Source organism: Pistacia vera, unplaced genomic scaffold (assembly GCF_008641045.1).
Source record: "Pistacia vera cultivar Batoury unplaced genomic scaffold, PisVer_v2 Contig200, whole genome shotgun sequence".
Classification (NCBI taxonomy): Eukaryota; Viridiplantae; Streptophyta; class Magnoliopsida; order Sapindales; family Anacardiaceae; genus Pistacia; species Pistacia vera.
The window spans coordinates 138,345-151,052 of record NW_022196003.1 but is presented as its reverse complement, the minus strand read 5'-3'; positions in this window follow the sequence as shown (position 1 = coordinate 151,052).

Below are 12,708 nucleotides of genomic sequence, written 5' to 3'. Positions count from 1 at the left end.
TTTAATTCAGGAAATTTCTGAATCTTCATCCAGGAAGTATAGGATTTGAATAAAATAGTGGGAGCTAATTAATTAGTGAGTTATTAGATTAGCTTAATAAAATATACATGTGACAACACTCATAATTTTTTTTTTAATTTCCTTGCAACATCTCTCATAAAATATAAAACCGTAAAGATGAATAATCCACTATTGAAATCCTGATGAGAACAACAGTTAGTTGGCTGTAGTAATTTCAATGATTGGCTGAGAAACTGAAATAATATTATATTCAAAAATGTGCCTACATTTTAAAAACGCCCCTGCCTAAACCTCTCCTTCATGCTTCTTCCGCTGAGTATAACAGTATAAAAAATGGAAGGAAATAACTTAGCTCGCTCTATATATGGCATTGATGAGTGACGAGCTCTAAGAAAGTGTGAAAAGATGAAAGTGCTAATGAAATTTACCTTGTGTACAAGATTTGTAGTGGAAATTCGAGGATAAGCCAATATGAATTAAGTTCAACTTTATTCGGAATGAAGTTGAAAGAGGGTGTGTCACCAAAGAACATGTCATGAAAATGTTAACTTCTAGGGCAATTACATGCCATGAAAATTGAAATGTCAACACCCTCAAGGTGGATTTAGTTTCTCAATCTCTACCTTCAAGTTCACCTTTCATCAGTAATTATGATCTCAATAGGATTGAGAGAAAACTTCATGACTGTTGTTGAGATTCAACAGTTTTATGATCAGGAAAGAAAAGGCAAAAGACAGGAGGTTGTTAGTATGACTTCTTCTAGTAAGACAAAGAAGAAAAAACCAATGAAATTCCAAAAGAAATGTGAACAGAACCCAAAGGAAAGGGTTTAAGAAAAGGCTGCTCCTTAAGCTAATAAATTTAAAGAAAAGGGTCAATGTTTTTGGTGCAAAAAAATGGGCACTGGAAGAGGATTGTCCTCTCTATCTAGCAAGTCTTAAGAAGACTAAAGCTCTTCTCATTGAGAAGACTAGATCAGATTGTCCCAATGCTATGTCATTGAATTTGAATTAAGTGTAGTTCAAATAATTCATCCTGGATATAGATTCAGCTACTACTTCACACATTGGTGTTTGTTTGCAGATCTACAGAATATTTCACTCTACAAAAGATCAAGTCATGTCAAGAATGGCGAATGGAGCAAATGTTGCAGCCGAAGCCATGGAACATGTAGTTTGAGGCTTCCATCAGGACACAGGACATTGTACAAATAAAAAAAGTGTCCTGATGGAATATCCGTTTTATGAAATGATCAAAACTTTTGGTTTCATAAAGAATTCGGATGAACCATGTGTTACAATGGGTAAAAGATCATGTCTGATTTTTCTCATATTATATGTAGATGACATATTATTAATGAGAAATGATATTGGCATGATGATTGAAGTTAAGATGTGGTTGTCAAAGGCTTTCTCAATAAAAGATTTGGGAGAAGCAAATTACATCTTAGGAATTCGCATCTATAGAAAAGAGTGAAAGGATTCATAGGGTTATCTCAAAACATGTATATAGAGAAAATGTTGAAAATGTTCAACATGCAAGACTTCAACAAAGGCTTTTTGCCTTGCAGTCCAACTATCTTTCTAAGGATATGAGTCCTAGACTGATCAGGGGCAGTAGCGGATGAATAATATACCCTACGCTTCAACTGTAGTTAGTTCTTATGTACGCAATGTATGGACAAGGCCTAATATGCCTATGCTGTAATTGTGGCGAGTAATATCAATCAAATCCAGGAGAGAAAAACTGGTCAATAGTTAAAACAATCTTTAGTACTTGAGAAGGACTAAAATTTAATACTGAGTTATGGAGTTCAAAATTGAAAATCGGGATACCAGATTCTGATTTTCAATCAATGTGGATGATAGAAAGTCTACATCCGATTCATCTTTACATGAAATAGAGAGCAATTAGTTGGAAAAGTTCCAAGCAGTCAACCACTGCCGACTCCATTATAGAAGCTAAATATTCCACTTCAGAAGCAACAAAGAAGGTGTGTGGATATGCAAATTTGTAGTTACTTGACATGGTTCCAAACATGAGTTTTTCAATAACCTTGTTCTACGACAATAATGGTGCTATTGCACAAGCAAAGGAACCAAGAGAACACTGAAATCAAAACATTTCAGTGTAAATATCATATTTTGAGAGAGCTTGTTGAAGCTGGAGAAATTTTGGTGTAGAACACACCTCAACGGATAACGTACTGACCCACTTATTAAGTGATGACCAGAAGCAATTAGATCATCATCTTGAGAAGATAGGTATTAGATACCACAACGATTGGCTCTAGTGCAAGTGGGAGTTTTGTTAATGTATGCCCTAGGAACCAGTTGTCTTGTTGATTGAAGGTACTATGTTTGTATATCTATGTTAGTATAATTTGTATATACATTTTACTTATTAATAAAAGAAAGTGTTCTTATTTCACTGTGGTTTTTTGCTTCATTTATATATGTATTACATGTAATGTCCGGATGATACAAATCTTTAGAATATCAAAATCATCAAATATTCCATAGTAATATTAATTGGGCATAATATTACATAGTAGTTTGCTGAATGCCTCCGTTGAATCATGTGATGGATTTAGTGTTGATGATTATAAAGTTATATCACTAGGCATTAGCATGGATAAGCGGTTAGTGAACTGTTGTCGAATATGGCCATTTATAATGATCACGTGGACATTTAGAATGTAGTCATGATGCATCATAAGATATACTATGTACTATTAATCCTAACCTGAGATATCACGGTTGGATTCTGCATAAATTTATATTGTTTATGGTGTATAAACATGAGGCTAATCATGTCATGTGTAAACAAGGCAATTAGGCCATGTGTGATTTTAAGCTTAGAATTTGCATGAGCTAATGAGGTAGGCATGAGCTGATTAGTGGAGTTAGGCAAAGATGATTTTGAGTGTACTAGATCAGTCATTATCTTAGAACCTGCATGATTGTTATCATTAGTAAAATCATGTGAAGGGTCCAATGTAGAGGATATACCATCCTAGAGACTTGTGTGAGAAGACAAAATAGTATTATTAGGGGGAGAAGGAATTTGCCAAACAGAAGGTCCCTGCGAAGTTGAAGTGGCAGAATCAGTAGAGAGAAGTTTACTTTATTGATTTCCAAATCCAGACTTGAAAGAAAAATCTGCTTCATTAAAGTGAACTTGTTTAGTAATATATATTCGACCATCAGATGACAAGCACTTATAACCTTTATGATCCAAACTATAGCCCAAAAATGCACATTTTTGGGTATGGAAAGACAACTTATGTTTAGGGTTAAAGGTAAGGGTAACAACTGCAACCAAATACCTTAAGGGTAGCATAAGAAGGCTCTTTATGATACTAAAGCTAAAAGGGAGAAGCACCATCAAGAACCCTTGAAGGTAGTCTGTTCAGTAGATAAGTTGCCGTAGCAAATGCAGTCCACCAAAATTATAAAGGCATGAATGTATGAGATAAAAGAGACAACCCAAACTTAGCAATGGAACGATGTTTCCTTTCAACATGTCCATTTTACTGATGAAGATAAGGGCAAAGGTATCAAAATTGAATGCCATGACTTTGCAAATACTTAGATAAGGGCCAAAATTCACCACTCAGATTGTAAACACTTAAGATTAGTGCCCAATTGTTCCTCCATAAAAACATGAAACTGAGTAAAGACATTATAAGTTTCAGATTTCAATTTCAAGGGATAAATCCAGGTATAACGGCTGTAATCATCAATAAAAATCACATAATATCTAAACCCTTCACTAGAATAAATAGGTGTTGGTCCCCAGAGATCATAATGAACAATTTCCAATGGAGCTTTGGCTCTTGAATTAGAACTTGGAAAACTACACTACTGGAGTTTACCAAATTTACAAGTTTCACAAAAGAAACCTTTATTAATTGTCTCTGCGGACATTTTTACATTCAATTTATTCAAAATAGAAGAAAGTGTCTTAGCACTTGGATGGCCTAATCGAGCATGCCAGAGTAAGTAGTTGTCCACTGATTCATTATTCATGAAAAAGACTGAGAAATAGTAGTATTAAAAGCTTGAGAATTTGCTGACAAATTGCTTTGAACTGTAGAAACTTCAGTTCTTATTGTTGGAACACAGCTCTAGGGTGGAAAAGCCAACTGATACAGTCCATCTTTTACCACACCTTGGAGGAACACATCCTTGATACTTGTGTCCTTTACCAAATAGTGATCAGCATGAAATTCAACAATTACGTTATTATCTTTAGTAATTTGAGAAATACATAGTAAATTCTTGGCTATCCTAGGTGCACATAATATGTTCTTGAGGTGCACAAGCCGATGAGAGTTATAAGAAGGCAACAATAACATAATGGGCAAAGAATCACCATTGCCAACCTAGACTTGAGAACCTCCAGGATAGCTAGAATTCATCATCATATTGGATGTGTCAACTGTCATGTGGTTAAAGGCTCCCAAATCCATGTAACAAGTCTTGTCAATAACTTTCTTAGGAGTAGCAATGGTGTCCTCAATATAGCCTGAAGATACACCAACATTGAAGCTATTCCCTGGTACACATTATGAGACACTAGATAATTGTTGGCTCAATGATGGATTTGCAAACACAGACTGATCATGATAACAAGTAACCGATGTGTTCCCAAAATTAGGATCTGAGCTGTTTGCAAATAAGGCTTGAACTAATTCATTTGTTCTCAGGAATATTGGCGAAGAAGAGTCAATAAAGGTAAAGGCTATAGGTGCTTGTTGGTGTTGGTTTGGAGGATAAAGAGGTGCTGGAGAGGGTCCTTGATAGCTTTGATACTCATCAAAGAGGTGATAGCACTGCAATGCAGAGTGGCCTTGTTTGCCATGGACTTGGCATGCCAATTTTGGTCAGAAATACCCTCGACCCCTTCCTCTGCTTATGTTGACTGAAGGAGCACCACCATTGTAGCCTTGTAGAGTAGGACTATTGTAGTTGTATGGAATAGGATTATATGGTAGTTTGAATGAATCAACTCTAGGATTTCCAGAGTAATCTACCATTGGAGGTCCGGCAACGTATTGAGGAGAGCTTATAGGTCCACCACCAGTACTTTGAATTTGTTGAGTTAGAACACCAAGATTATGGTAATTGGTAGCAATGGAGATATGCCACCAAAAGGATATTGTAGAGTCATTCCAGAGGGATTAAGTTAAACTCTAGAGAATTATCAGTGACATTCTATCTAGATGCTATTATAGCAGATGACAGTTGCTCATGAAAATTCATTAAGGAGCTTTGTTGTCTTTCCAAGTGCATTTCATGCTTGTGAAGAAGAAATTGTGCTTCTTGAAGAGTGGTCTGACTACAATTGGACTGTAGGTTTGCTACAACTGCATCGTACTTAGGTCCAAGACCATCGAGTATGAGATATATGTGTGTTATATTAACATAATGTATATTTGTTATGTTTGTTAACATGTGATGCCGTATTGAAGCATGTAGTATGCTTGTATGTTTTATGCTTATTAATTATATCATTGTTTATAGTTAAGTTTTAATATTTATATGAAGTGTTGAAACTTAATTTTATGGCATGACATTTAGTTTTAGGTTTGTAGTTTGGGGGTTTATGTTTTATATTTAGTTGATACATATTATGGATATGTATAGGGTAGATATTAAAACATTAACCTAAAGCAAAACCTAATCTTTAAATCTTCTCTAATTAAAATATTAAGTCTAAGCCTTCCATTATGAGTCAATTAATTCTTTGCCATAGAATTAGAGATGCCAAGATTTCTATTATGTGGGGGATGCTAATTTTATGATAGAATTGATTGTCTTAGTTCTTGGATAGAAATTTTCATTGTACCCAAGATTTCTATTATGTGAGGGTATAATAGGACTTCTATTTTAAGAAAGCATAATGGGTCGGATTTAACTAGTCTAGGGTAACAAGATTTCTATTATGTGAGGTATCTAAAACAAGAGGCAATGGTGATATAAATGGAAATAGTTTCCTACTTATTAAATTGAATTTAATAGACCAAGATTTCTATTATGTGGGGCTTATTAAATTTGATAAGAATTTGATTCCCCAATAGAAATTTTTAATTCAGTGAAATTTCTGAATCTTCATCCAGGGAAGTATAGGATTTGAATAAAATAGTGGGAGCTAATTAAATTAGTGGGAGTTAATTAGATTAGCTTAATAAAAGATACATGTGACAAAGCACTCATAATTTTTTTTTAATTTCCTTGCAACATCTCTCATAAAATATAAAACCGTAAAAGATGAATAATCCACTATTGAAAATCCTGGATGAGAACAACAAGTTAGTTGGCTGTAGTAATTTCAATGATTGGCTGAGGAAACTGAAAATAATATTATATTCAAAAAATGTAGCCTACATTTTAAAAACGCCCCTGCCTAAACCTCCTCCTTCTAATGCTTCTTCCGATGAGTATAACGAGTATAAAAAATGGAAGGAAGATGAACTTAGCTCGCTCTTATATAATGGCATTGATGAGTGACGAGCTCTAGAGAAAGTGTGAAAAGATGAAAAGTGCTAATGAAATTTACCTTGTGTTACAAGAGTTGTACTGTGGAAATTCGAGGATAAGACAATATGAATTAAGTTCAACTTTATTCGGAATGAAGTTGAAAGAGGGTGTGTCACCAAAAGAACATGTCATGAAAATGATTAACCTTCTAGGGCAATTACATGCCATGAAAATTGAAATGTCAAACACCCTCAAGGTGGATTTAGTTCTCCAATCTCTACCTTCAAGTTCACACCTTTCATCAGTAATTATGATCTCAATAGGATTGAGAGAAAACTTCATGACTGTTGAATGAGATTCAACAGTTTTATGATCAGGAAAGAAAAGGCAAAAGACAGGAGGTTGTTAGTATGACTTCTTCTAGTAAGACAAAGAAGAAAAAACCAATGAAATTCCAAAAGAAATTGGGAACAGAACCCAAAGGAAAAGGGTTTAAGAAAAAGGCTGCTCCTTAAGCTAATAAATTTAAAGAAAAGGGTCAATGTTTTTGGTGCAAAGAAAATGGGCACTGGAAGAGGAATTGTCCTCTCTATCTAGCAAGTCTTAAGAAGACTAAAGCTCTTCTCATTGAGAAGACTAGATCACGTATGTCCCAATGCTATGTCATTGAATTTGAATTAAGTGTTAGTTCAAATAATTCATCCTGGATATTAGATTCAGCTACTACTTCACACATTTGTGTTTGTTTGCAGGATCTACAGAATAGTTCTACTCTAGCAAAAGATCAAGTCATGTCAAGAATGGCGAATGGAGCAAATGTTGCAGCCGAAGCCATGGAACATGTAGTTTGAGGCTTCCATCAGGACACAGGACATTGTACAAATAAAAAAAGTGTCCTGATGGAATATCCGGTTTTATGAAATGATCAAAACTTTTGGTTTCATAAAGAATTCGGATGAACCATGTGTATACAAGTGGGTAAAAGATCATGTCATGATTTTTCTCATATTATATGTAGATGACATATTATTAATGAGAAATGATATTGGCATGATGATTGAAGTTAAGATGTGGTTGTCAAAGGCTTTCTCAATAAAAGATTTGGGAGAAGCAAATTACATCTTAGGAATTCGCATCTATAGAAATAGAGTGAAAGGATTCATAGGGTTATCTCAAAACATGTATATAGAGAAAATGTTGAAAATGTTCAACATGCAAGACTTCAACAAAGGCTTTTTGCCTTGCAGTCACAAACTACATCTTTCTAAGGATATGAGTCCTAAGACTGATCAGGGGCAGTAGCGGATGAATAATATACCCTACGCTTCAACTGTAGGTAGTCTTATGTACGCAATGCTATGGACAAGGCCTAATATAGCCTATGCTGTAAGTGTGGCGAGTAGATATCAATCAAATCCAGGAGAAAAAAACTGGTCAATAGTTAAAACAATCTTTAAGTACTTGAGAAGGACTAAAGATTTAATACTGAGTTATGGAGTTTCAAAATTGAAAATCTAGGGATACTCAGATTCTGATTTTCAATCAAATGTGGATGATAGAAAGTCTACATCCGGATTCATCTTTACATGAAATAGAGGAGCAATTAGTTGGAAAAGTTCCAAGCAGTCAACCACTGCCGACTCCATTATAGAAGCTAAATATATTACCACTTCAGAAGCAACAAAAGAAGGTGTGTGGATATGCAAATTTGTAGTTGAACTTGACATGGTTCCAAACATGAGTTATTCAATAACCTTGTTCTACGACAATAATGGTGCTATTGCACAAGCAAAGGAACCAAGAGAACACTGAAATCAAAACATATTCAGTGTAAATATCATATTTTGAGAGAGCTTGTTGAAGCTGGAGAAATTTTGGTGTAGAACACACCTCAAGCAGATAACGTAGCTGACCCACTTATTAAAGTGATGACACAGAAGCAATTAGATCATCATCTTGAGAAGATAGGTATTAGATACCACAACGATTGGCTCTAGTGCAAGTGGGAGTTTTGTTAATGTATGCCCTAGGAACCAGTTGTCTTGTTGATTGAAGGTACTATGTTTGTATATCTATGTTAATGTATATATTTTGTATATATATTTTTATCTTATTAATAAAAGAAAGTGTTCTTATTTCACATGTGGTTTATTGCTTCATTTATATATGTATTACATGTGAAATGTCCGGATGATACAAATCTTTAGAATATCAAAATCATCAAAGTATTCCCATAGGTAATATTAATTGGGCAATAATATTACATAGTAGTTATGCTGAATGCCTCCGTTGACTATCATGTGATGGTATTAGTGTTGATGATTATAAAAGTTATATCACTAGAGCATTAGCATGGATAAGCGGTTAGTGAACTGTTTGTCGAATATGGCCATTTATAATGAATCACGTGGACATTTAGAATGTAGTCAATGATGCATCATAAGATCATACTAGTGTACTATTAATCCTTAGACCTGAGATATCACGGTTGGATTCTGCATAAATTTATATTGTTTATATGGTGTATAAACATGAGGCTAATCATGTCATGTGTAAACAAGGCAATTAGGCCATGTGTTATTTAAGACAAGTGATAGTTAAGATGGGATCTGTTGACTTGGTATAGATTGACATCAAGTTCCCAGACAAATGTCAAGATACATTGGAAAAGGGAAATCTTCAGCCAGGTATATAAAATATTACCTAAAAGGTTGTTTTATGGTGACACATTCCGTATGTATTAATTGTCAATTTGATATAGGATTAAGACAATGATTTTGACATACCATGAATCCATTCTTAATTGAGATTAGACAATGGAAAGATTTAATTACATAACACATATGATTATAAAAGGGTTCATTGGAGTATATCTTCATTGTGACTTTGGGGTTATAGAACATTGCTAGATGCCTACCATAATCGGTGGGAGTCTTGGTCATAAAGAGTTATGACGAAACATATCGGAATAGACTGTGATCTTGGGCCCACGGCTAGGCCACATTGAACTTATGATGTCATACATAAAAAATAAGGAGAACGGAGAAATAGTCAAAGAGAGTTGATTATCCAAGGTGGCTAACACCTACCAAGGGTAATAAAGTTATTTATATTATTATCATTGAATTAGATTCAATGGAGGGTTGTATTAGTTATTATGAATAATTTAAGAGTTAAATTGCTAATTAGAATTAAATGGAATTCCAATTCATAATTAATCATTTTCTTTATATTAAATTGGATTTAATAATGGGTTGTAATTGTAAACATATAAACAATTTAAGGGTTAAATTTTCATGTAAACAATTTAAGAGTTAAATTGTTAATTATGATTAAATGTTAATCCAATGTTATTATTTAAAAAAGTTAATAACTTCATAATAAATTATGGAATTATTTTCAACTCCAAAACAATTATGGAATTTGTTTAAGAAAGTCCAAAACAATTATTGAATTGTTTACAAGGCTACATATATAAAAAAAAATGATATATCAATTTTAATGAAGATATCAAAAATTTCTAAGAACTCTAAATATCTTTCTTGCCTAATTCTTCTTTTACCTTAGTGTGGATACTCTTTTATTTAATTTCTCTTGAAATTAAAAGTCTCCAAGGTTGTTAAGGATTTAAGATAACAAGCTATACCTTACTTGTTTTCAATTTGATTAATTTTTTTTTTTGCAAAATACTAATCTACATACTATAGTATCACATGCATCATTCTTCATGCATAATGCATTCCAACTCATGACCTCGCACATGTAAAATATTAAGAATGTCTTAGAAATTACATGTGATTGATTATGAGAGTTGTATATGGAGCTGAGATAATATATATTTGTAGAAACATAAATAAAATATTGATAAGAGAGATTTTTATAATAGTTCGGATGCTTAAAATGAATCTTGCATCCACTGTTATTTTATTATTCTCTAACTATTTTTTCTGATATTGCCTGTAAGACATACAAAAATGGAGAAATTATTTATTTACAGAGAAAAAATAATAAAGCTCAAATGTATGTCTAGTTCTCATATGCCCAGCTAGCCCATTTTTCATGAAGAGAGATGCCCATCTATACACCTTTGAGCTCAACATAATGAGTGATTTTGTAGGTTGCCTTGACACATGGAAAGCTCTCATTCATCCTCATCATTTATTTTGTAAAGGTGAGACATGTGTTATTTAATATCTCTTTGAAGCGGTTTGAGTTTTGATAGCTAATACACTTTGTCTTTTAGGTATTGCTGACATCAGTGTGAATTTTTAGGCATAACAAACTAGAAATTGTCGCTTTGTTCTTTTATTTTTCCATGTTTCGTTTTTTTTTTTACAACAACATTATGAAGAACTCATAGTCAGTAGCATTTCGATCATGGATAGCATGAACGTAGTAGAAGCAAAGAAATTTATTTCATCAATCTACTCATCCATCATCGCCACGGTAACATTTTAATTAACTCTTTATTTAATTTAATTCATTGTTCGATACTAACACTATATATTTTTGTAACTTTGGGCTCTAAATTTGTAGGGTTTGAGGTTACTTATAACCAAATATAAGAAACAAACACTGGATTTGTTTTTTCTTTCGTTAGAGATGGTATCATTTGTACTAGATCTCTTTGGGAAAAACAAATGTATTTTTCTTCTTTTTGCATTTTTATTGTCGGCTTCTAGCTTGTTATGATTGTTTACAATCGAATTATGGGAAGAACAAAAAATTAGAAACAAAAATTACAATCTGCGAGAGGCAACTTGAGATGGTGGAGATTATGTTCTCAATAGTTCAGCTGGTTGCTACATTTGTTCATCTTATTTTGGCGGCTGTTGGTATCAAGAACAATTACAATGTATCCGTTTTTCTTCTAGCTTTAGCCTTTGTTTTTGAAAACAAGGATGAAGAGTTTACTCATGGTGATGATCAAGGTATGAATTTAAACAAATTTTAGTTTATTTAATTATATTTAAGTTCTTAAAACTTTATTGGATATGATTTGAATGCCTTACTATAACATAGAATTAATATTGCTTAAGATATATAGAGACGGCAAATACGATGGGTTTACACACTAATTTGATAAAACTTTTTTTTGAAAATAATATATACTAATATAACTTTATCAGATTGATATAAAGATAATGTGATAATTTACTAATTAATCATGTTTCCATTGGATGACTAATTATTAATGGTATTTGCCAGGACCATGTACTAGTTAAGTCCTCAATATGGCCAAGTCTTTTTAAGTCAGTCAGTCCTCAATTCCATGTAGCTAGTATGTGAAGATATATTCTATTTGCCAAGACTATGTTGACTTAAAAAAGACTTGGCCATAAAATTGTCCACATTGAAAACCGAAATCAACTACATGGAATAATTTATTATATTATATTAATTAAGGTTTATTATCTGTCACACTAAGGCTTGGCGTAGTAAGTTTCCACCTTGGTTTTGAGAAACTAAGGGAGAACAACATTTTCCCACCTAAAGTTTGGTGAAACACCCTTCCCACCCGTCAAGTATCAAAATGACACTTTCTCACCATTCGTCAGGTTCTATTAGTGTTTTCTATTAATAGTTGGTTGAAAAGACGAAAATGCCCTTAAATAATTTATTTCTTAATTAGTTTATTATAAATTAAAATTTAGTTAAGTCAAAGTTTTTACTCGATTATTTATTAGTTCAAGTGTAATGATATTTTTTTCCTTTATTTATTTAATTAATTAGGAATATTTATTTTCTATGTTAATTTGTAAAAATGAAAAACAATGTATTATGAAAAACTTTATAAATTTAATAGATTATTGAATAATAATGATGATATTATAAATAAATAAATAAATACTAAAATAATTTAATTTTAAATAATTCCATGGTATTATTTCCAACTTTTTAAGTGAAGTCAACTATTTTTTTTTTTACTTTTTAATATTTAATTTTTTGACTAATTAAAAAATAATAAAAACTTACAAAGTCAAATATTTAAAAATATTTTTATCTTTTCAGTAAAATATTAACAAAAACATGACAGAACCTAATGAAAACTAATGAAAAGTAAGAAAGTGCCGTTTTGCCAAACCTTGAGTGAGGAAAAGTCGCTCTCGTAGAAACTAATACTCTCATCTGTCAGTTAAATATAACGGTATAAGGGATAAAAAAATGTATTTTAAATAAACAGGTGATGATTTTGGACAGA